This window comes from Engystomops pustulosus, chromosome 3 (genome assembly GCF_040894005.1).
Source record: "Engystomops pustulosus chromosome 3, aEngPut4.maternal, whole genome shotgun sequence".
NCBI classification, from domain to species: domain Eukaryota; kingdom Metazoa; phylum Chordata; class Amphibia; order Anura; family Leptodactylidae; genus Engystomops; species Engystomops pustulosus.
Window position 1 is genome coordinate 65,181,561 of NC_092413.1, and position 22,939 is coordinate 65,204,499.

Sequence of the window (22,939 nt, forward strand, 5' to 3'; positions counted from 1 at the left end):
AGTAACGATTCTGTTTTATTATACAGATTGTTACGGACGCGGAAATACCAAATATGTGGCGGATTTTTGTGTGTTTGTGTTTTTAATAGTTTATTAAGTGTTTTTAAGGAAAAATGTTATTTTAGGGGCTTATATTTTTATGTATTAATTTTTTATTTATTCAAATGTGTTAACTTTTGTGTTTTTACATTGTTTTACTTATACTTACTTGAACTTGAACCAGCAATGCTCTGATTGCTGATTAAAGTTCAATACACTGCTCTACAATACTATTTCATTGTAGAGAAGTGTAAACTGTCTGAGCATGCAGGCGCATGCTCAGACAGTTTACAGTCAGACCCGGAAGGGATCTGACTGGCAGGGACATCGGGCAGCCCCGGAGCACTAGGCAGACTTCGGAGCTGCCCAGTACAGGATCGGATCCCCCGTTAAGCGGCACGGGGGATCCGATCCACAGCAGGAACACCCTTACACGCCGCGGTCATGCTTGACCGGGGCGTGTAAGGCGTTAACACCCGCGATCGGAGTTGGCTCCGATCGCGGGTGTTACAGCGCGGTGTCAGCTGTGATAGACAGCTGACAGCCGCTGCTTCTGGTACCGACTCCGTTCGTGAGACGGTCCCAGAAGCTGGAAGTTATACTACGTCCCGGTGCACTAAGCATGTAGCCCCGGGGACGTAGTATAACGTAGTGGTGCGCCTAGGGGTTAAAACAATGTGCAGAAAACAAAAGAACACCAAAAAAGAACACAAGGAAACACCTGAGGCTTTCTCTGCTGCATTAGTTGTCTAAGCCTCTACCAACTCCTACCAGGAGACAAGGCCATCTGCTCCACACAAAGGAAGGATGTGACACTATCCACAACCATCACCACTCCTGTTCACACCATCCCAGGGAAGTGTTCAACTTTCTATCACCCAAAATTTGGAGAGAAAAAAATTAAGTTTGGCCATTATATCTTTTATGGTAATGAGAGGAAGGAATGCAGTGAATACGGATAAATGTGCAGATTTACCAAACAGTTTAAAAAAAAAAATTCTATTAAATATAAATACAAATACAGAAGGGAAGTGAAAAGTACATATCTCACATATATAATGTCAAAACGTTACCAATATTTAGGTTACGATTGTACGAAAAGGAAAGACATACCATATCTACAAAATAATGCAACATTATTTATAAAACATAATATTACAATGTCAAGAAACATTTATGCTTTAATTCCTAAAGGGAAAAAACATAATGGATATTCAATATTAATACCCACATACAATACATGCAATATTGGGTGGTTTAGGTATGATCCTTCTCCTTTTTTTCTTACTTTTTCCCACCCTTCCCTTCCCCCAACATTACACATATTTGAGTCCTCCCCACACAACCCTATCCAACCGTCCAACCCCTACCATATACCCCTCACCAAAAAAAAAAAAAAGGGGGGAAGAAAAAGAAAAAAGAAATTAAATTAGACCTCTCTCTCTCTCCACCGATCTCCCAATCCCCCCCACTCCCCACATCCATCTACCTATCTCCTAACATCCTAATCTCCTCCCTACAGAATTTGGTATCCATGGCTGCCAAGCTATTTTAATTTTTTCTATTCCCGATCCACCTCCCATCATTTTTGCAAAGCCATCAGCTAATTTGATATTATTAACAACTCTCTGCCACATCCCAATTGTTGGTATATCTCTGGCCATCCATTTCCTAATCAGACAGAATCTTGCCGCAAACAGCAATTTTTTAGCCACAAAGTTTTTTTCCCTCCTCCAATATACCCAGCACACGTTTGTAATGTGTCCGGGATATCTACGTTAAAGATCTTCCCCATGTCTGCCAGTACTGCCCCCCAGAATTCCCTGATCCTGAGACAGAGACTTGATAAAAGTTTTGGAGTATAGTATATGCGATTTGAAGTAAATAATTGCGCTATACAATGAGAAGGTATGGTAAATACCCTTTTCACATCTAAAAGTACCTTTTCCCAAACTGCTTCATCATAAATACCCACCTCTCCGGTCCATTTATTTAATATTCTCCTAGCATTATTGTTATGATCCTTGACAGGCCAGCAACTTAATAGCTTGTTACTTTTAAATTTAGTACCCAGTGATCCCCACAAGGACTCAAGAAGTGGGTGTAGATCTTCTATAATTATCCTCGGTTTTTCCAAAGCCCTCCACCAATGTTTGATCTGCAAATATGTATAGTGACCCGAGGATTGGATCCGTTACTCCTCCTGTAGTTGCTTGAAAGACTTAAGAGCACCATTATCTAAAACTTGATTGACGTATTTCACATTACATTCCAGCCATGGTCTAACAATGGCATCAGGAATGTTCCACTTCTTATTACCCGAGATAGGGGTTATAGTTGTAAATCCTGTGACATGTACTTGTGCCTTTAATTCTTTCCAGATTTCTAACATCAGATTTAACATAGGGAATATGATATCTCTTTTAGGGTTTTTCCAAATTTCCGTCTCAAGTATTTTTAAAACATTACATCCATAATTCTTAAGATGGAGGTTGCAGTCAATTGAGAGAAGGGACTTATCCCAAACTGATATGTACTTTGCCTGAGATATAATAAAGTGAACTCTTAAATCCGGTAGACCAAAGCACCCCTCTCGTAAGGCTGCTTCAAAACCTCCATCCTAAGCCTTGGCTGTTTACCCCGCCAAACCAGATCAGCCAATAAGCTTTCAATGATTTTAAATATCTTGTAGGGGACCATAACTGGAGATGCTGCAAGGACATATAACATCCTGGAAAGTAATAGCATCTTAATTACTGCAATTCTACCCATCATATTTAGTGGCAATTTTTCCAGTTTTGATCTCTCTTTCTCATATCCGCTAATTGGTAGTATATTTTTCTCAACAAACTCCAAAATATTGTCCGAGATATTTACACCTAGATATTTTACAGTATTACCCTTAGTAATAATGATTAGTTCTTGAGGGGCAGGAACATTCACTTTATCAAGGGGCAGCCGAGCCAATTAATACATAAGCCGGAGAGTTTCCCAAATTCCCTAAACACCAGGAACACTCTAGATATTGACCCATGTTCCCCTAAATACAGCAAAACATCATCAGCATACAATGATATTTTTTCATGAGAACCCTCCTGTCTAAACCCTACTATATCCTGATCTTGTCTTATATTACATAAAAGAGGTCCCATTGCAATTGCAAATAGGAGTGGTGATAATGGGCACCATCAGGATTCTAGCCGAAGGGTCAGAGTATAGCAATTTTACCCAGGAGATGAATCTCTGCCCAAATCCCATCCTTTCCAAGGTGTACCATAGAAATTTCCACTCCAGAGTATCAAATGCCCTTGAGGCATCCAGGAACAGCAGGGATCGCGGGGCTGGATGGCATGATCTGCATAATCAGGAAGAGTCTACGGAGATTGTCCAGCATGGATCCGCCTCAACATCAAAAAGGAAGAACTACACAAATAGTAAAGAATTGGGCACATGCCTTTTGGTCCGGATAGACAACCTCACTTTCTTTAGTCTTTCTTCTAAAACCTTCGCAAGGAATTTGTTATCAACATTAAGAAGTGAGATAGGACGAAAAGCATCTACTTTCCGAGTGTCTTTATATAGTTTGGGTATAAGGACAAATAATGCCTCCCGTATTGAGGCGGGCAATTGTCCTGTGGAAAACGAATAGTTCCAGACCTCAACCTCTTCCTTATATAAGTCAAAAATTCTAAAGGAATGCCATCCAGTCCCGGAGTGCTACCTCCCGCCGCCCGGGCCAGTGCCTGCTGAATCTCCTGCACATCAAGCTCTCTCGTGGATGTAACGGTGCCAGCACATGTGACCCTGCTCTTATACTTTAGGATCACACGTGCTGACTGGCCAATCACAGGCATAGCTATGTTTGCCAAGTTGCTGTTTTCCTTTGAAGTGGAACCTGAAGCCTGCTGACGTTTGGCTTTGGGGTCGTTGGTTGCCGAACCCCCCCCCCTCTCCATGTTTGGTATGGAACCCAATCTCAAAACTAATGTCAATCAATATTATTTTTACATATTAGGGCAGAAATAGCCTGCTTTTTGAGGGATTGAAGACTTATACCAGTGGTTTGCTTTTTCTTTGCATTTCATCCCCTAAAAGTGTTTTTAAGAAATAACATTTTGGAAAAAAAAGTGCTGTCCCTTGTGATTTTCCCTTCTGCTTTGTACAGGATGTAATCTTCATAGTATAAGACATAGTATAAGACATTGCTTTATTATTAAAACTGATAAAGCGATACATGTTCCGCAAGAACTCTGCCTCTACACTTTTTCCCTTTCATGTAAAAAAAAAAGTTATATATGATGAAAACTGTCTTCTTATTTCCTTTTTGGTTGCGGTATCTCTTTTCTTTTCATTGTTTTCTATATATGTATAAAGTGTATATATATCACAGTACAGGCCAAAAGTTTGGACACACCTTCTAATTCAAAGACATTTCTATTGTTTCCTGAATATAGAAATTGTAGATTCACACTGAAAACTATGAGTTAACCCATGTTTTACATTCTAGGTTCTTCAAAGTAGCCACATTTTGGCTACTATAAAAGAGAATACTATTTTATCAATAGCCACAACTGTAAAAGTGGATGTGTTCCTTACAGTTAAATTTGGATAGTGTTATCAAATAAATGATAGAACATATTGGGGCAGATTTATCAAGCAGTCTGAAAGTCAGAATATTTCTAGTTGCCCATGGAAACCAATCACAGCTCCCCTTTAAAATATCCATGAGCTCTGGTAAAATGAAAGCTGAGCTGTGATTGGTTGCCATGGGCAACTGGAAATATTCTGACTTTCAGACTGATTGATAAATCTGCTCCATTATTTTCATTCTTTGAAATATTGTTAAATAAAAAAATAAAATAAAAAATATTATGCATTCTGTAGAAAGCATCATCTAGCCCAAGTATAACACTCACTCAAATGAACACTGGACTTTCTGAAATATTAACAAGGCTTTTCACAGTCTAATCTCTTTGTTGGCACATATCTTCCTCTTGAGACATCCATTACACAACTGAGCTCAATAGTCAATAAATACAACCAAAAACAGAGAAGTCATAGGTAAGACTTCAAGGGTCCACCTCATTACGAAGCTAATTATGGCTAGTGATTAACAAAATGTTCTATACTATACTTGTTGTAAGGTTGCATTGAAAGGTTTAATGTGATGGACATTACCCATATATTATCATTTTAACAGCTTATAAATAATTCATGTTTTCACATATGAAGATCCCTGATGCTTTTTCCAATATAACACCACTGTGGATATTTAATTCCCTACTGGGTAAAAAACATTTTTTTTTAGCTTCTGCACATTTTGATTATTATGTGTAAGAAGGAACGCACAGTACAGTGAACAGTGGGTTATAGCTTAAAATGGATTAGCTCACCCAGTTCTGGATTTGTAAAATGAGAAAATGCAATGGAATATTGAATTAGTGTATGGCAGAACTAATTTACCCTTAACTTAACACAATGCTTAAAACAGGATATATTTTAGATTTACAGTAATGTTTCTGGATAAACTACAGATGTATTTGTGCTGTATTTAATGGCTTTATGCATACAGGTATATATATATATGTATATATAAAAATATACATATAGAAGGTCTTTAAATCAAATAAATACAAACTTAGATTAAAAAAACAACAAATTATACATTGCCTTTGTTTGCTTAAACCCTTTAAGCCACCATTACATTGGGAAGTCGTGGTGAGCTTCCGTTTCAGCCACCATGACGTTCCTAAGCCTGTGCAATCCATGCAGGAGGCCGGCTGTATGTGATGGGACACGGCATCTAAAGGGTAAAACATGACCACAGCACCTAAAGGTGTATATCTCCTCCTGGCAATCGTCTTCCCCCCGTGCGGAGTAAGGGGGTGCCAATCATCTCCATGGCAGCCCTGGGGCCCAATGAAGGACCCCAGGGCTGCCTCATATGACTGCCTGTGCAATTGCATAATGGTATAATACACTGCCATACATCAGTTTTCATTGATCAGATGATCCTATAGGGGGATAAACAAAAGTTTAAAAACTTTTATTAAAAACAATAATACAAAATAAAAGTCCTCAAAATGCCCCAAGTAGTAAAAAACACCAAACACAATAAAATGTGAAAATCACTACACAAACAGAACATATTGGGTATTGCCATGTCCGTAACAACCCGTACAATATAATAAAATAATTAATGAACCTGTATAGTACACGCCGTAAAAAAAAACAAACACAGCAAAAATTATGATTTTTGCACATCCAAACAAACTAAAAAAACACTATAAAATGTTTTTTTTTTGAAAATCACATTTACCCCTACGTGATAACAATAAAAGTACACCTTGTCCTGCCAAAAATAAGCCCTAAAACAGTTAAATAAACAAAATAATAAAAATGGTATGCCCCTGGTAGACTGCAATGCAAAATCAAATATCTCTAAATGAATTTTTATTATATATTTATATTATTTATTTATAAAAAATAGGGATACCGCTGTAACCGTACTAACTAGAGATGAGCGAACATACTCGGCCGAGCTTGATGCTCGTTCGAGCATTAGCGTACTCGAAACTGCTCGTTGCTCAGACGAATAATTCGCCCGCTCGAGAAAATGGCATCTCCCGCCGTTGTGAATTTTGGCGGCCAGAAACAGAGCCAATCACAAGCCAGGTGTCAGGTTCGCTAGGGAGATTGCTGGGACTTCTGGTTCTTCTGGTGGTACCAGCAGCGTTCTCCGAACCCCGGCGCGTATCCGCGCAAACTCCACCTCTCGTCCTGGGCAGCGGCTGCTAAGATCTCGCGCTGTCTAGGAGTGGCTGGGACTTTGAACCTCTGCTTGGTGCTTGGTTGTTTCTGCACCTTGAGGGGTTAATTCCCAGATGCTGTCCAGCACCTATCAGGTTCTGGAGGTGGAGTTCTGGCTGCATAAATTGCAGCTTCACTAGTCACCAGTGCCAGTGTTTGAAAATCCCTTTCTCCACCTGGTTGCTGCTAGTTTGTATTGCTCTGTATCTGTATCTATATTGTTGCTAACTCGGCTAGTTTTGGACTTTGACTCTTGCTTACTGATTCTGCTTTTGACGTACCCTCTAGTTGTGACTCCGGCTTGTTTACGATTCTTTTATGTTTTATGTTTGTCAGTCTGTTTGTGTTCCCCTTCCCACACTTACCCAGAATATTTCGAGTCTTCAAGTAGTCGCCCCACGGTTTAGCGTGGGGGGGCTATAGGAAGGGACAGAGGTTGGGGCAAGCTCAGGGCACACTATCCCCTGTCTTTTGTGTACCAATCCTAACAGAAACACTGGCCACACATAGGTCTGCATCCTGTATCCGACCTGCTACATTCTCTCCTTCCATGGAGCCTTTGTCAGCTGTGGTCGCTCAGGTCCAGACCCTAACTCAGCTTGTTCAGGATCTAGCTTCCCGTCTCCAAATTCAGGAATCTATGCAGGTTCCACGGCAGACATCACCGCAGGATCCACTGCCACCCACGCCTGAACCTAAGGTTCCTCTCCCTGACGTGTTTTTTGGTGACCGTAAGAAATTTTTTTCATTTTGGGAGGGCTGTAAACTTTACTTTTCTTTACGCCCTCGTTCATCGGGCACAGAGATTCAAAGGGTGGGCGTGGTAATTTCCCTGTTGCGTGGGGATCCGCAAAATTGGGCTTTTTCTCTCCCACCTGACTCTCCATCCCGTTCTTCTCTTGACGCTTTTTTTTCTGCTTTAGGCCAGATTTATGACGAACCTGACCGGCGAGCACTTGCAGTTTCCCACCTTAGATCTCTGTGTCAGGGAAAACGGACAGCAGAAGATTATTGTGCCCAGTTCAGACAGTATGTGACTGACTCTCAATGGAATGACTGCGCCCTAAAAGACCAATTTATGTCCGGACTGTCAGACAGAGTACAGGACTTAGTCTTAGCTTATGCCGAGCCTCAGACATTAGATGATGCTATGACTCTGGTCATCCGAGTTGATCGTCGCCTAAGATCCAGGCGATCACCTCGGGTGTCCTCGGACTGTCAGCCAGCGGCCAGTCCGTCTCCAGGTAGTCCAGAATTGGAATCCATGGAGCTGGATAGCATCTCTCCTGCACAGCGGAAGCAACATCGAATAAGACGCCATCTTTGTTTCTACTGTGGAAGTCCTGATCATCAGATCAACACCTGTTCCAAGAGGCAGCAGCAGGAAAACTTCCGCTCCTAAGCAGTAGTCGGGGGGACTGCTTAGGAGCTCAGGTACTCCCTATTGTGTCTAGAATGTATTTACCTTGTACGGTTAAGTTTCAGTCTGTTTCCTGCACTGGTCGCGCCTTTTTGGATTCAGGTGCTGCGACTAATTTAATCGATTATAATTTTGTCTCTCAGTTTTGCATGTCATTGATTCCATTGTCCACTCCTATCCAGATGTCGGGTGCGGATTTGACCCCTCTACAGGCAGGGTTGATCAAATTCCGAACCCCGCAGATAAAGCTTATGGTAGGAGCTATGCATGAAGAATGGTGTTCTTTTCTAGTTATGGAAAACCTGTCTGAAAATGTCATTCTTGGTCTACCCTGGCTCCGGATCCATAATCCGGTAATTAATTGGGAAACTCTGGAGCTGGTTCATTGGGGTCCTCTCTGTAAGGAGCACCTGACCAGAGTTTCACTATGTACAGTAGTGACGGAAGATCAGGGTCTTCCAGGTTTTCTCTCGGACTACTCAGATGTGTTTTCAAAACCCTTGTCCCAAGTCCTTCCTCCTCACAGGGAGTTTGATTGTAAAATTGACCTTCTTCCTGATGCTAGATTGCCAAAGGGTCGTATATATAACTTGTCGGTACCAGAACGGGAGGCACTGAAGAGTTATATTGATGAGAGTTTGGCAATCGGACATATTCGTCCCTCTGAGTCGCCCACTGGGGCCGGGTTCTTTTTTGTTGAGAAAAAAGATGGTGGTTTACGGCCGTGTATTGACTATCGAGAATTAAATAAGATAACGGTAAAAAACTCAGGTCCCCTCCCATTGATCCCGGATCTCTTAAATCAGGTTTCTGGGGCCCAAGTTTTCTCTAAATTAGATCTCAGAGGGGCTTATAACCTGATTCGGGTCCGAGAAGGGGATGAGTGGAAAACCGCATTTAATACACCTTTGGGGCACTTTGAATACCTGGTTATGCCCTTTGGTTTGAGTAATGCCCCAGCGGTTTTTCAAGGCTTTATGAACTCCATTTTTCATGATTACATCGGTGTGTTTATGGTGGTGTATCTAGACGATATTTTGATTTTTTCTCCTGATATGGTTTCTCACCAGCAACATCTCCGCCAAGTACTTACCAGGTTGCGCAAAAACCACCTCTTCGCTAAGCTGGAAAAGTGTGTTTTTTGCGTCCAGAAGGTTTCCTTCTTAGGTTATGTTGTGACTCCCTCTGATGTACAGATGGATCCGAGTAAGGTTCAGGCGCTCACGGACTGGGTTCGGCCTACCAATCTTAAGGCCCTACAACGATTTTTAGGTTTCGCTAACTATTATCGGAACTTTATAAAGAACTTTTCTGTGATCGCCAAACCCCTCACGGATCTAACCCGTAAGGGTGCTGATCCAAACAACTGGTCCCCTGCCGCTTGCTCAGCGTTTGAAACTTTAAAAGCGGCATTCTCGTCAGCCCCAGTTTTGGTTCAACCTGACCTCTCTCTACCGTTTGTTGTGGAGGTTGATGCCTCCGAGGTAGGAGTAGGTGCAGTGTTGTCTCAGGGGTCCTCCACTCTCACCAGACTTAGGCCCTGTGCATATTTCTCTAGAAAGTTTTCCTCTTGTGAGAGGAATTATGATATTGGTAATCGAGAGCTCCTTGCCATTAAGTGGGCATTTGAAGTCTGGCGACACTTTTTGGAAGGAGCTCTTCATCCGATAACTGTGCTCACAGATCATAAGAACTTAGTATATTTGGATACTGCTAAGCGTTTGAACTCACGTCAGGCTAGGTGGGCCTTGTTTTTCTCTCGCTTTAATTTTGTGGTCACCTACCGACCTGGGTCAAAAAATGTGAAGGCTGATGCCTTGTCCCGTAGCTTCGGGACTCCTGAGCTTCCAGCAACTACGGACAGTAATATTTTGTCTCCAGGTGTTGTGTTGGCAGCTGTCTCCTCCCACCTCTCCTCTCAAATTTTAGCAGGACAAAAATCTGCACCCAAAGACCTTCCGGAAGGCAAATTATTTGTTCCTCTTTCTTGTCGTTTGAGAGTGTTGGAGGAGACGCATTGCTCAGTATTGGCAGGTCATCCGGGAATGCGGAGTACCTTGGATCTCTTAAAGAGAAGTTACTGGTGGCCTCACATGACTAATGATGTGCACGCATTTGTCCAAGCCTGTCAGGTCTGTGCGCGAGGAAAGACTCCCAGGAGACGTCCTGAGGGGCCTCTTCTTCCGCTTCCAGTTCCCACGAGGCCATGGTCTAAAGTGTCAATGGATTTTGTCACTGATCTGCCAGCATCTCAAGGCTATACAGTGATTTGGGTGGTAGTGGACCGTTTCTCCAAGATGGGACACTTTGTTCCATTAAAAAAGTTACCTTCAGCTGAAGAATTGGCTGATTTGTTTATACAGAACATTGTACGCCTCCATGGTATACCAGATGATATTGTGTCTGATAGGGGCGTACAATTTGTTTCCAAATTTTGGCGAGCATTTTGTTCTAGACTGGAAGTTAATCTGTCGTTCTCCTCAGCGTTTCATCCTGAGTCTAATGGTCAGTCCGAGAGAATGAATCAGGAGATGATTCAATATCTGCGACTCTTTGTCTCGGACAGTCAGGACCAGTGGGTGAAATTCCTTCCGTTGGCAGAATTTGCTATTAATAACCACTGTAGTTCGTCCACACAGGTATCTCCGTTTTTCTGCAATTATGGTTTTCATCCACGTTTCTCTTTTTCATCTGTGCCTGTCTCTAATATTCCTCGAGCGGAAGCCATTACATCCAAGTTGCGCTCGCTCTGGTCACAAGTTCGGGAGAATATTCAGAGGGCACAAAATTCTATGGTCCAACAAACTGAAAGAAGGCGCACTAAATCTGATACGTTTGTGGTGGGGGATAAAGTGTGGTTATCAACAAAAAACCATAAATTGAAGGTCCCCTCTTTGAAGTTTGCGCCCAGGTTTGTGGGTCCGTTTGTTGTTACTCATATTGTTAACCCGGTTTCCTTCAAGATTACACTTCCAGCAGGGTGGCGGGTCCATAACACCTTCCATAAGAGTCTTCTGAAGCGCTATGTTGAGCCTGTTTTGCCTCTTTCTGACCCTCCTTCTCCATCTATTGTGGAGGGGAATCTGGAATTTGAGGTGGAAAAGGTGGTGAATTCCAGATGGGTAGGTAACTCCCTGCAGTACCTGGTCCATTGGAAAGGTTTTGGTCCTGAGGATAGGTCTTGGGTTCCGGCTAGAGATGTTCATGCTCCACGGTTACTCAGGTTATTTCATCAGACCTACCCTCAGAAGCCATCTTTAAGATCTAGGGGTCCGAAGGCCCCCCGTCAGGGGGGGGGTACTGTCAGGTTCGCTAGGGAGATTGCTGGGACTTCTGGTTCTTCTGGTGGTACCAGCAGCGTTCTCCGAACCCCGGCGCGTATCCGCGCAAACTCCACCTCTCGTCCTGGGCAGCGGCTGCTAAGATCTCGCGCTGTCTAGGAGTGGCTGGGACTTTGAACCTCTGCTTGGTGCTTGGTTGTTTCTGCACCTTGAGGGGTTAATTCCCAGATGTTGTCCAGCACCTATCAGGTTCTGGAGGTGGAGTTCTGGCTGCATAAATTGCAGCTTCACTAGTCACCAGTGCCAGTGTTTGAAAATCCCTTTCTCCACCTGGTTGCTGCTAGTTTGTATTGCTCTGTATCTGTATCTATATTGTTGCTAACTCGGCTAGTTTTGGACTTTGACTCTTGCTTACTGATTCTGCTTTTGACGTACCCTCTAGTTGTGACTCCGGCTTGTTTACGATTCTTTTATGTTTTATGTTTGTCAGTCTGTTTGTGTTCCCCTTCCCACACTTACCCAGAATATTTCGAGTCTTCAAGTAGTCGCCCCACGGTTTAGCGTGGGGGGGCTATAGGAAGGGACAGAGGTTGGGGCAAGCTCAGGGCACACTATCCCCTGTCTTTTGTGTACCAATCCTAACACCAGGAGACTCTGCACTCCACCCAGCATGACGTGGTACCCTTACACGTCGATAGCAGTGGTTGGCTGGCCAGATCAGGTGACCCTGGAATAGACTAGCCCCTGCTCGCTCTGCTCGCATCATTCTCTGTCTGGATGCCGCTAGGGAGAGAGCTGCTGCTGGTCAGAGAAAGCGTTAGGGTGTTCTATTAGAATAGTGTTAGGCAGGAGTGATTCTACAAGAACCTAACAGCCCTTCTTAGGGCTACAATAACGTTTTATTTTCCTTTTTTTTGGTTTGCCAGTGGCTTGGCTTGCTGCCATTAGTAGTGCAGCTAGTACCATATTGTGAGAAATTTGCAGGGAGACTTGCTACCGTTGTGTTTAGCTCTTAGTGACACACATATCCACCTTAAACACCGAAGTGGACCAATTTATTAGGGGTTTGATTTGAATTAGGCACAGTCTTCTGATTTATTTATTTTTTACGTTTATTTCTTTTTATAACTCAAAGTAATCTGGCAAAGCAGTGTGCTTTCAGTGTAGGCTAGAAAATAGCCATAGGAGAACCCCAACGGCTTACTTAGGCCTACAATAGCGTTATATTTTACTTTTTTTTTGTTTGCTTGTGGCTGGGCTTGCTGGCATTAGTAGTGCAGCTAGTACCATATTGTGAGTAATTTTTTAGGGGGCGACTTGCGACCGTTGTGTTTAGCTCTTAGTGACACACATATCCACCTCAAACACGGAAGTGGGACAATTTATTAGGGGTTTGATTTGAATTAGGCAGAGTCTGCTGATTTATTTTTTTTTACGTTTATTTCTTTTTAGAACTCAAAGTCATCTGGCAAAGCTGTGTGCTTTCAGTGTAGGCTAGAAAATAGCCATAGGAGAACCCCAATGGCTTCTTTAGGCCTACAATAGCGTTATATTTTCCTTTTTTTCGGTTTGCTTGTGGCTGGGCTTGCTGCCATTAGTAGTGCAGCTAGTACCATATTGTGAGTAATTTGCAGGGTGACTTGCGACCGTTGTTGTCAGGGCAGGAAGTCCGAGGGGGGAGCAGACTGAGGGATCGGAGGATGACGAGGTGACAGACCCAAGCTGGGTTGATAGGCCGGGTGAACACAGTGCTTCTGAGACGGAGGAGAGTCCTACAGCAGAACAGGTTGGAAGAGGCAGTGGTGGGGCCAGACGGAGAGACAGGGCCAGAGCTGGTGCATCAGCGCCAAATGTTTCCCGTAGTCAAGCTCCCGTGGCGAGGGCTAGATTTTCAGAAGTCTGGAGGTTCTTTAAAGAAACACCGGATGACCGACGGACTGTGGTGTGCAACCTGTGCCAAACCAGGATCAGCAGGAGTTCCACAACTACTAGCTTAACTACCACCAGTATGCGCAGGCATATGAATACTAAACACCCCACTCAATGGCACCAAGCCCGTTCACCTCCGTCCGGGCACACCACTGCTCCTTCCCCTGTGTCATCTGCTAGTCAGCCCCCTGCCCAGGACCCCGACCCAAACACGTCCCGTGCGAAAACCGCATCTTCGCCTCCACGATCCTCCACAGCATCCACCAGCGTTCAGCTCTCCATACCCCAGACGCTGGAGCGCAAAAGGAAGTATAGTGCAACCCACCCACATGCCCAAGCCCTCAGCGTCCACATCTCCAAACTGCTTAGTCTAGAGATGCTGCCCTACAGGCTGGTAGAGACCGAAGCCTTTGGAAACCTCATGGCGGTGGCCGCCCCTCGGTATTCGGTCCCAAGCCGCCACTACTTTTCCTGATGTGCCGTCCCAGCCCTGCACAAGCACGTGTCAGAGAACATCATCCGTGCCCTGACCAACGCCGTTTCTGACAAGGTCCACCTGACCACAGACACGTGGATGAGTGCTGCCGGGCAGGGCCACTATATATCGCTGACGGCACATTGGGTTAACTTGGTGGAGGCTGGGACCGAGTCTGACCCTGGGGCTGCTCATATACTGCCGACGCCGAGGATTGCGGGGCCTACCTCGGTCCAGGTCTCAAAGGCCTACTATGCCTCCTCCTTCTCCCCTCCTCCACCTCCTCCTCCGAATTACTATCCATGGGCATGGCGCCATCAGTCGGTAGCTCTAAGCGACAGCAGGCGGTGCTCAAACTGCTGAGCCTAGGCGATAAAAGGCACACCGCCCAAGAGCTATTACAGGGCATCACGGCGCAGACTGATCTGTGGCTGGCACCGCTGAACCTGAATCCAGGCATGGTTGTGTGTGACAACGGCCGTAACCTGGTGGCGGCTGTGAAACTCGGCAGACTGACACATGTGCCATGCCTGGCCCATGTGTTAAATCTCATAGTTCAGCGTTTCCTCAAGACATACCCCAATCTGTCTGATTTGCTCACGAAGGTGCGCCGCATCTGTGCGCATTTCAAGAAGTCCAGCACAGATGCTGCCACTCTCAGGGCAGCGCAGCGCCGCCTCCAACTGCCCGCTCACCGACTGTTGTGTGACGTGCCCATGAGGTGGAATTCAACATTAACCATGTTATCCAGAGTTTACCAGCAGCGCAGAGCGATTGTAGACTGCCAGATGTCAACTTCCACCAGAACTGGTAGTCAGGTCAGTCAGCTTCCTCAAGTCTACAATGAGGAGTGGACGTGGATGTCTGATATCTGTCAGGTTCTGAGTAACTTTGAGGAGTCAACACAGATGGTCAGTGGCGATGCCGCCATCATCAGCCTCACCATCCCTCTGCTTGGCCTGTTGAAAAACTCTCTGGTCAGCATGAAGTCGGAAGCTTTGCGCTCGTCACAAGAGACGGGGGAAGAAGATTCCCTTGTTGATAGCCAAAGCACCCTTAGGTCTGTTTCTCAGCGCATATCGGAGGAGGTGGAGGAGGATGAGGAGGAAGAGGAGGAGAATGTTGGCGAGACAGAAGAGGGGACCATTGTTCAGTCCTTCACTGTTCAGCGTGTATGGGCAGAAGAAGAGGAGTTGGAGGAGGAGGAAATGGGCAGTCAGGCCAGTGAGGGGAGTGAATTCTTGCGCGTTGGGAATCTGGCGCATATGGCAGATTTCATGCTAGGCTGCCTATCCCGTCACCCTCGCGTTCAAAGAATTTATTCCAGCACCGAATACTGGGTCTTCACTCTCCTGGACCCACAGTACAAGCAAAATCTCTCCACTCTCATCCCTGGAGAGGAAAGGAGTGTGAGAATGCATGAATATCAGCAGGCCCTGGTGCACAAGCTGAAACAGTATTTCCCTTCTGACAGCGCTAGCGGCAGAGGGCGTACTTCTGCGGGACAAGTAGCGAGGGAGAGTAGGCAAGCAGGCAGCTTGTCCAGCACTGGCAGGGGTACGCTTTACAAGGCCTTTGCCAGTTTTATGTCACCCCAGCAAGACACTGTCACCTGTCCCCAGTCTCGGCAGAGTAGGGCTGATCTTTACAGAAAGATGGTGAGGGAGTACGTAGCTGACCATACCATTGTCCTAAATGATCACACAGCTCCCTACAACTACTGGGTTTCTAAGCTGGACATGTGGCACGAACTGGTGCTGTACGCCTTGGAGGTTCTTGCCTGCCCTGCCGCTAGCGTGTTGTCCGAGCGGGTTTTCAGTGCAGCTGGTGGCATCATCACCGATAAGCGTACACGCCTGTCGACTGACAGCGCTGACAGGCTGACGCTTATCAAGATGAATAAAGCCTGGATTTCTCCGGATTTTCATTCTCCACCAGGTGAAAGAAGCTCAACCTGAATAATGTATGCACTCCTCCTCCTCATTGTCCTCCTTCTCCTCCTCTTTGTACACTAAAGCAGAGGAAACTGGCTATTTTTTGCCAGGGCCAACTGGCTCTAGCTATAGTACTCTATGTATTTAATTTTTCTGGAGGCCCACCTACCCGGTCCTCTGTTTTACCTAATTTTTGGGAGTGCCACATACAGGCACTCAATCTATTTAATTTTTCTGGAGGACCACCTACCTGCTCCTCTAGTTTGAAAACTTTTTTGGACTGCCACATACAGGCACTCAATTTATTAAATTTTTCTGGAGGACCACCTACCTGCTCCTCTGGTTTGAAAACTTTTTTGGACTGCCACATACAGGCACTCAATTTATTTAATTTTTCTGGAGGACCACCTACCTGCTCCTCTGGTTTGAAAACTTTTTTGGACTGCCACATACAGGCACTATCCAAATTAAATTGTCTCCATTGCTACCTCCACACGTCATCGCCATAGCTGCCTCCAAAAGTCGTCCATATAGCTGCCTCCATACATGGTCTCCTCATCAAACGAGCTGTGTCAGGCAGAATTTTGGGTTGTTTTCATGGCTTCCACATCAAACTTGTTAACTTTGTCGCCACCCTGCTGTGTAATCCACAAAATATACTGGCAAACTTTTATCATTTACCAATATTATTTCAGCGCTTCTTGCGCATCTGTTTACATTCCCCTCACCCGCCATAACCCAAACTTATAAGAACGCTACTACACTTGATGTTATACAAAAGGTTCTTAGAAGTGCTGTTTGGGGAGTAGCCTAGAGACAGGGGCTTGGATTGGCGAAAGCTCGCCTGGCAGCGGAGCGCCAGCTCCATCCCAAGATCCAACTAACATAGTTTTAACTGCAGCACCTTTAATCTACTACTAGTTCACTGCCCCCATACATGGTCCCCTTATCAAACGAGCTGTGTCAGGCAGAATTTTGGGTTGTGTTCATGGCTTCCACATCAAACTTGTTAACTTTGTCGCCACCCTGCTGTGTAATCCACAAAATATACTGGCAAACTTTTATCATTTACCGATATTATTTCAGCGCTTCTTGCGCATCTGTTTACATTCCCCTCACCCGCCATATCCCAAACTTATAAGAACACTACTACACTTATAGTAGGAGGACCACCTACCTGCTCCTCTGGTTTGAAAACTTTTTTGGACTGCCACATACAGGCACTATCCAAATTAAATTGTCTCCATTGCTACCTCCACACGTCATCGCCATAGCTGCCTCCAAAAGTCGTCCATATAGCTGCCTCCATACATGGTCTCCTCATCAAACGAGCTGTGTCAGGCAGAATTTTGGGTTGTTTTCATGGCTTCCACATCAAACTTGTTAACTTTGTCGCCACCCTGCTGTGTAATCCACAAAATATACTGGCAAACTTTTATCATTTACCAATATTATTTCAGCGCTTCTTGCGCATCTGTTTACATTCCCCTCACCCGCCATAACCCAAACTTATAAGAACGCTACTACACTTGATGTTATACAAAAGGTTCTTAGAAGTGCTGTTTGGGGAGTAGCCGAGAGACAGGGGCTTGGATAGGTGAAAGCTCGCCTGGCAGCGGAGCCCCAGCTCCATCCCAAGATCCAACTAACATAGTTTTAACTGCAGCACCTTTAATCTACTACTAGTTCACTGCCTCCATACATCGTCCCCTTATCAAACGAGCTGTATACTTAAAAAGGAGAGAAAAAAAGACAACAGAGGACGGCGCCTCGGGTAATATCGTCTGGTCAGTCCAACACTAGTGTAAGAGAAGGCTGAGGTGCTCACCTGAAGGATTCTTGTAAAAGGCACGTAGATATAGTATATGAAGAGGTTCCTTCTTGATTCTTGTCAGGATCCAAGGAGAATTATTTGGGTATGTTCTAGGGTGTGCACTGTCTGAGCAGCTCCCACAGTCAGGAAGGACCGGTAACGCTTAAAGCGTCCGGTAATGCAATGGTCAAACAGAAAAAAAGTGGCACCAGACTCACGTAGGGCGCTGGCAGTGTACCTCCCAAAAATAAACAATACCCTCAATATAGGAAAATCAATGAAAATTTAATCTATTAAAATACATACAATGGTGGGTGTCCAAAAAGTGACGCGTTTCGGGTGTGCAACACCCTTTCTCAAACAAAGGACAATAGATGACACATTACAGATACATTCATATATAGCACAAGGCAGGTCAAGTGACTTACGTGTTCAGATGCTACTCCGGCTCAGATTTCCGGGTACGCATGCCGAGAAAACTCGCGAACGGCCGTATAGTGGTGCGCATGCGCAGTTGTCACTGGGGCGCCGGATGTTTGACCGGCAAACCATGGCAACACTCGAGCGCATGAGGTGAGTATTAGTAAACATGATTGGGAAAACAATTAAGTTCAATCAGGCGCTAGTAAAATTAAATTAAATAAGTATAACTAGCACTAAAAGGTAAATGAGAGTATTGATAAGTGGCATGGTTAATTAGTTCGTAGCGGAGATAAGATAAGACAGTATGAATAACTTAATTATACAGATTTTAAAGTGACAAATGCGTATAAAATATAAAAACATGTACAGTTAATTAATTATTTATAAACAATATAAAGGGAAATCTAAACAACCTGTTAATAAAATAAATAATAATAATAGCAGTTGGTGATCTAAAGTAAAAATTACCTAAGGTAATAAAAGAGAGATATAAGGATGGATTAAAACAGTGTTGTTCTAAAATTCAAGGGGAATATTAGTACTTGGAGAGGGTATAGAAGTGTATGTAAAAATAAAAATGATTCAATTACTGGTAACCAAAGTATAGAACACATAAAAGGTATATATATATATATATATATATATATATATATATATATATATATATATATATATATATATATATATATATATATATATAAATAGATATAAGAATAATCATAAGATTAAAATACATGAATTGTATATATAAAAAGAGGCTATGCCAACGTTGTGTGTAAAGGGTATAATTGTATACGGGATACGCTTAACCTTCAGGAGGGCCCAGACACTTAAGAACATTCTGGCCCCTAGTCGTTTAAAAAATTACAGCCAAGAATTCTTTAACCACCCTATTCCCCAAAGTTGTGGGCAGTTACAAATGTGGACATGCACGTTGTAAGTGCTGTGATTCCATCAAACATAGACAGAAGACATTTATGTCAAATATAACAAAAGAAACATATCCAATAAAAAGTTTTGTCAATTGCGGATCCAACTACGTTATCTATTTAATAGAATGTAAGTGCAAATTACAGTACATTGGACGCACTATTCAACCTCTGAGGGAGAGATTAAATACCCATAGATACAATATCCAAAATGGTTTTACTTTGCATAGTGTGTCACGGCACGCAGCTACTCATCATGACTGTAATATCAAAGAATACAGTATACTCCCAATCGAACATATTAGCCCTACTGTTCCACAGAGATTTAATTATCTCAAAAGGCGTGAGATGTATTGGATATTCAAACTTCAGAGCTTGGTACCCGCAGGACTAAATGAAAGTCTAGAAAACATATACTAGAGTATCCCGTATACAATTGTACCCTTTACACACAACGTTGGCATAGCCTCTTTTTATATATACAATTCATGTATTTTAATCTTATGATTATTCTTATATCTATTTATATAGATGTGTATATATATATATATATATATATATATATATATATATATATATATATATATACCTTTTATGTGTTCTATACTTTGGTTACCAGTAATTGAATCATTTTTATTTTTACATACACTTCTATACCCTCTCCAAGTACTAATATTCCCCTTGAATTTTAGAACAACACTGTTTTAATCCATCCTTATATCTCTCTTTTATTACCTTAGGTAATTTTTACTTTAGATCACCAACTGCTATTATTATTATTTATTTTATTAACAGGTTGTTTAGATTTCCCTTTATATTGTTTATAAATAATTAATTAACTGTACATGTTTTTATATTTTATACGCATTTGTCACTTTAAAATCTGTATAATTAAGTTATTCATACTGTCTTATCTTATCTCCGCTACGAACTAATTAACCATGCCACTTATCAATACTCTCATTTACCTTTTAGTGCTAGTTATACTTATTTAATTTAATTTTACTAGCGCCTGATTGAACTTAATTGTTTTCCCAATCATGTTTACTAATACTCACCTCATGCGCTCGAGTGTTGCCATGGTTTGCCGGTCAAACATCCGGCGCCCCAGTGACAACTGCACATGCGCAGGTTTTCTCGGCATGCGTACCCGGAAATCTGAGCCGGAGTAGCATCTGAACACGTAAGTCACTTGACCTGCCTTGTGCTATATATGAATGTATCTGTAATGTGTCATCTATTGTCCTTTGTTTGAGAAAGGGTGTTGCACACCCGAAACGCGTCACTTTTTGGACACCTACCATTGTATGTATTTTAATAGATTAAATTTTCATTGATTTTCCTATATTGAGGGTATTGTTTATTTTTGGGAGGTACACTGCCAGCGCCCTACGTGAGTCTGGTGCCACTTTTTTTCTGTTCAAACGAGCTGTGTCAGGCAGAATTTTCAGGTGTTTAACCAGATACATAATGGTACTCGGCCTATCTGTCGCCGCCATGCTGGAGACCTGAAGTTGCAATCATAGCAGCGCAATATGGATGCCCCATACTGTCGCACTTAATCATGGAACCATTTCCGTAAAAACAATTAAAAATAGAACCACTATGCTATTCCATTATTCCTAGGTGAAATATTCAAATGACCCGGCCTGCTTTGAAAATTATTTTTTTTTCAAAGTAAACGCTTCTGGCCCCCAGGCCCATTTTGGGTGGGGAGGAGCCGAGAGAAAGGGGCTTGGACAGGCGAAAGCTCGCCTGGCAGTGGACCGCCAGCTCCATCCCAAGATTAGGCAGCCTCAGAGGCATCCATGCATGCTGCCCCTGCTGTTTCCTGTCCATTTTGCCTCCACGATCCTCCACAGCGTCCACCAATGTCTCATTTCAACTCTCTATACCCCAGACGCTGGAGCACGAGAGGATATGCAGCACATCATCCCCTTGTCAAACAAGCTGTGTCAGGCAGAATTTTCAGGTGTTTCACCAGATACATAGTGGAACTCGGCCCATCTGTCGCCGCCATGCTGGAGACCTGAAGTTGCAATCATAGCAGCGCAATATGAATGCCCCATACTGTCGCTCTTAATCATGGAAGTCATCTCCATGGCTGCCTCCACATGTCGTCCCCTTATCAAAAGAGCTGTGTCAGGCTCATTTTTTGGGTGTTTCACCAGATACTTTATGGAACTTGGTCACTATGTCGCCACCATGCTGTGTTATCGACTAAATATACCGTCAACCTTTTGTTCACATAGGAAATCATTTCAGCGCTTCTTGCTCACCTCCTTTGGTGAAGCCTTAGTCCATTTAGGGTATGTCGCCATAACACTCTCTAGCCTGCCACTGCTGCCGCTGCCTCTGCATGCTGTCCCCTATAGTGTCAGGTTCAATTATTGGATGTTGTAGATGCTATCTAGCCTCATTCGGTCACTCTGTCATGGCCATGCTGTTGCCCATAATTTTGGCATAATGGTATGATTAAGCAGCCTCAGAGGCATCCATGCATGCTGCCCCTGCTGTTTCCTGTCCATTTCCGTGGTGTTTCCATCCTTTTCTGAGGTTCCCAGGTGTTTGGCCAAGCTTCCCTGTGCAGAGCCTTGGTCCCCTTGAAAAATGCTCGAGTCTCCCATTGACTTCAATGGGGCTCGTTATTCGAGACGAGCACTCGAGCATCGGGAAAAGTTTGTCTTGAATAACGAGTACCCGAGCATTTTAGTGCTCGCTCATCTCTAGTACTAACCCATAAAACATGAGTAGCATGTTAGCTATGGTATTTGGTTTATAAAACAAAAAAATATATATAAGAATCATTTACCAAATAGATTTTTTCTGCAACCCCCCCAAAAAAAACTAATAGAGGTTATACAATGGGGTATTGTGCCTTCAATTATAGTGTTACTGCAATCCTTTTGGGGTCTACTTTTTAAAATAGGTCCGCTCTTTGGAGGTTTTTACTGCCCTACTATCTTAGGAAAAATTCCGCTAATAGACACTCCTTCCCTTCCGAGATGCATTGTGCACCAATACAGAGAAACTAGGTAGCAAACTATACTGCATTCTACAGAAACTAGGTAACAAACTATGGCGTGCGTTTACCTCTTTAACCCGTTTTAAAAATAAAAATTTAGAGGCCAATGAAAGGTTTTTTTTGGAAAAAGATTTTCACTTACACTAGCTATTGTAAATACTTTCTATAAAACATCTATGGTGGTAAAAAGCTCAAAATAAACCTTAGTAAATTCTCTGGGTGGTGTAGTTTTTCACTGTTCTCGTAGCTCAGGAACTTTTCAAATGTCTAGTGACACCTAAAACATCATCAAAATCTGCCCCCTAAAAGCTCAACAGCTCCATCCATTCTGTGCTCTGCTGTGGGCCCCTAAAGTAGTTTACATTCATATGTGGGTTATTTCTCTTCTTGTAGGAAACAGCACAACAAAATCAGATCCTTGTTTTCACATGCATGAGCGTGTAAATTTTAGGACAAAATAATCTTTCTATTGTCATAATTTAAAAATACCAGATTTTGTTTTAATTCTGGTGAAATTCTTACGGTGTTAACAAGCTTACCAAATACTTTTTTAAATGGCTTGAGGGTACAGTTTTAAAAATGGGCTGATTTGTGGAAAGTTTCAAACAAATAGAACTTGGAAAACCCTTATGAAGATCGTCATCTAAAAATATGGAAATTTATTTGAATATTTGGAAAATCGCAGTTTGAGTTGTAAGCCTCCTTATGTCCTTATAGAAGACATATGGTTAAAGGGGTTATGCCACGAAACAATTGACTGCAAAAAGCTGTCAGAGGTTAAAATATTTCAAAAATCTATTTGTAATGGTTACCTGGAATTAACCCCTAAAGGACGCAGGATTTTTCGGCTCATTTCTCGCT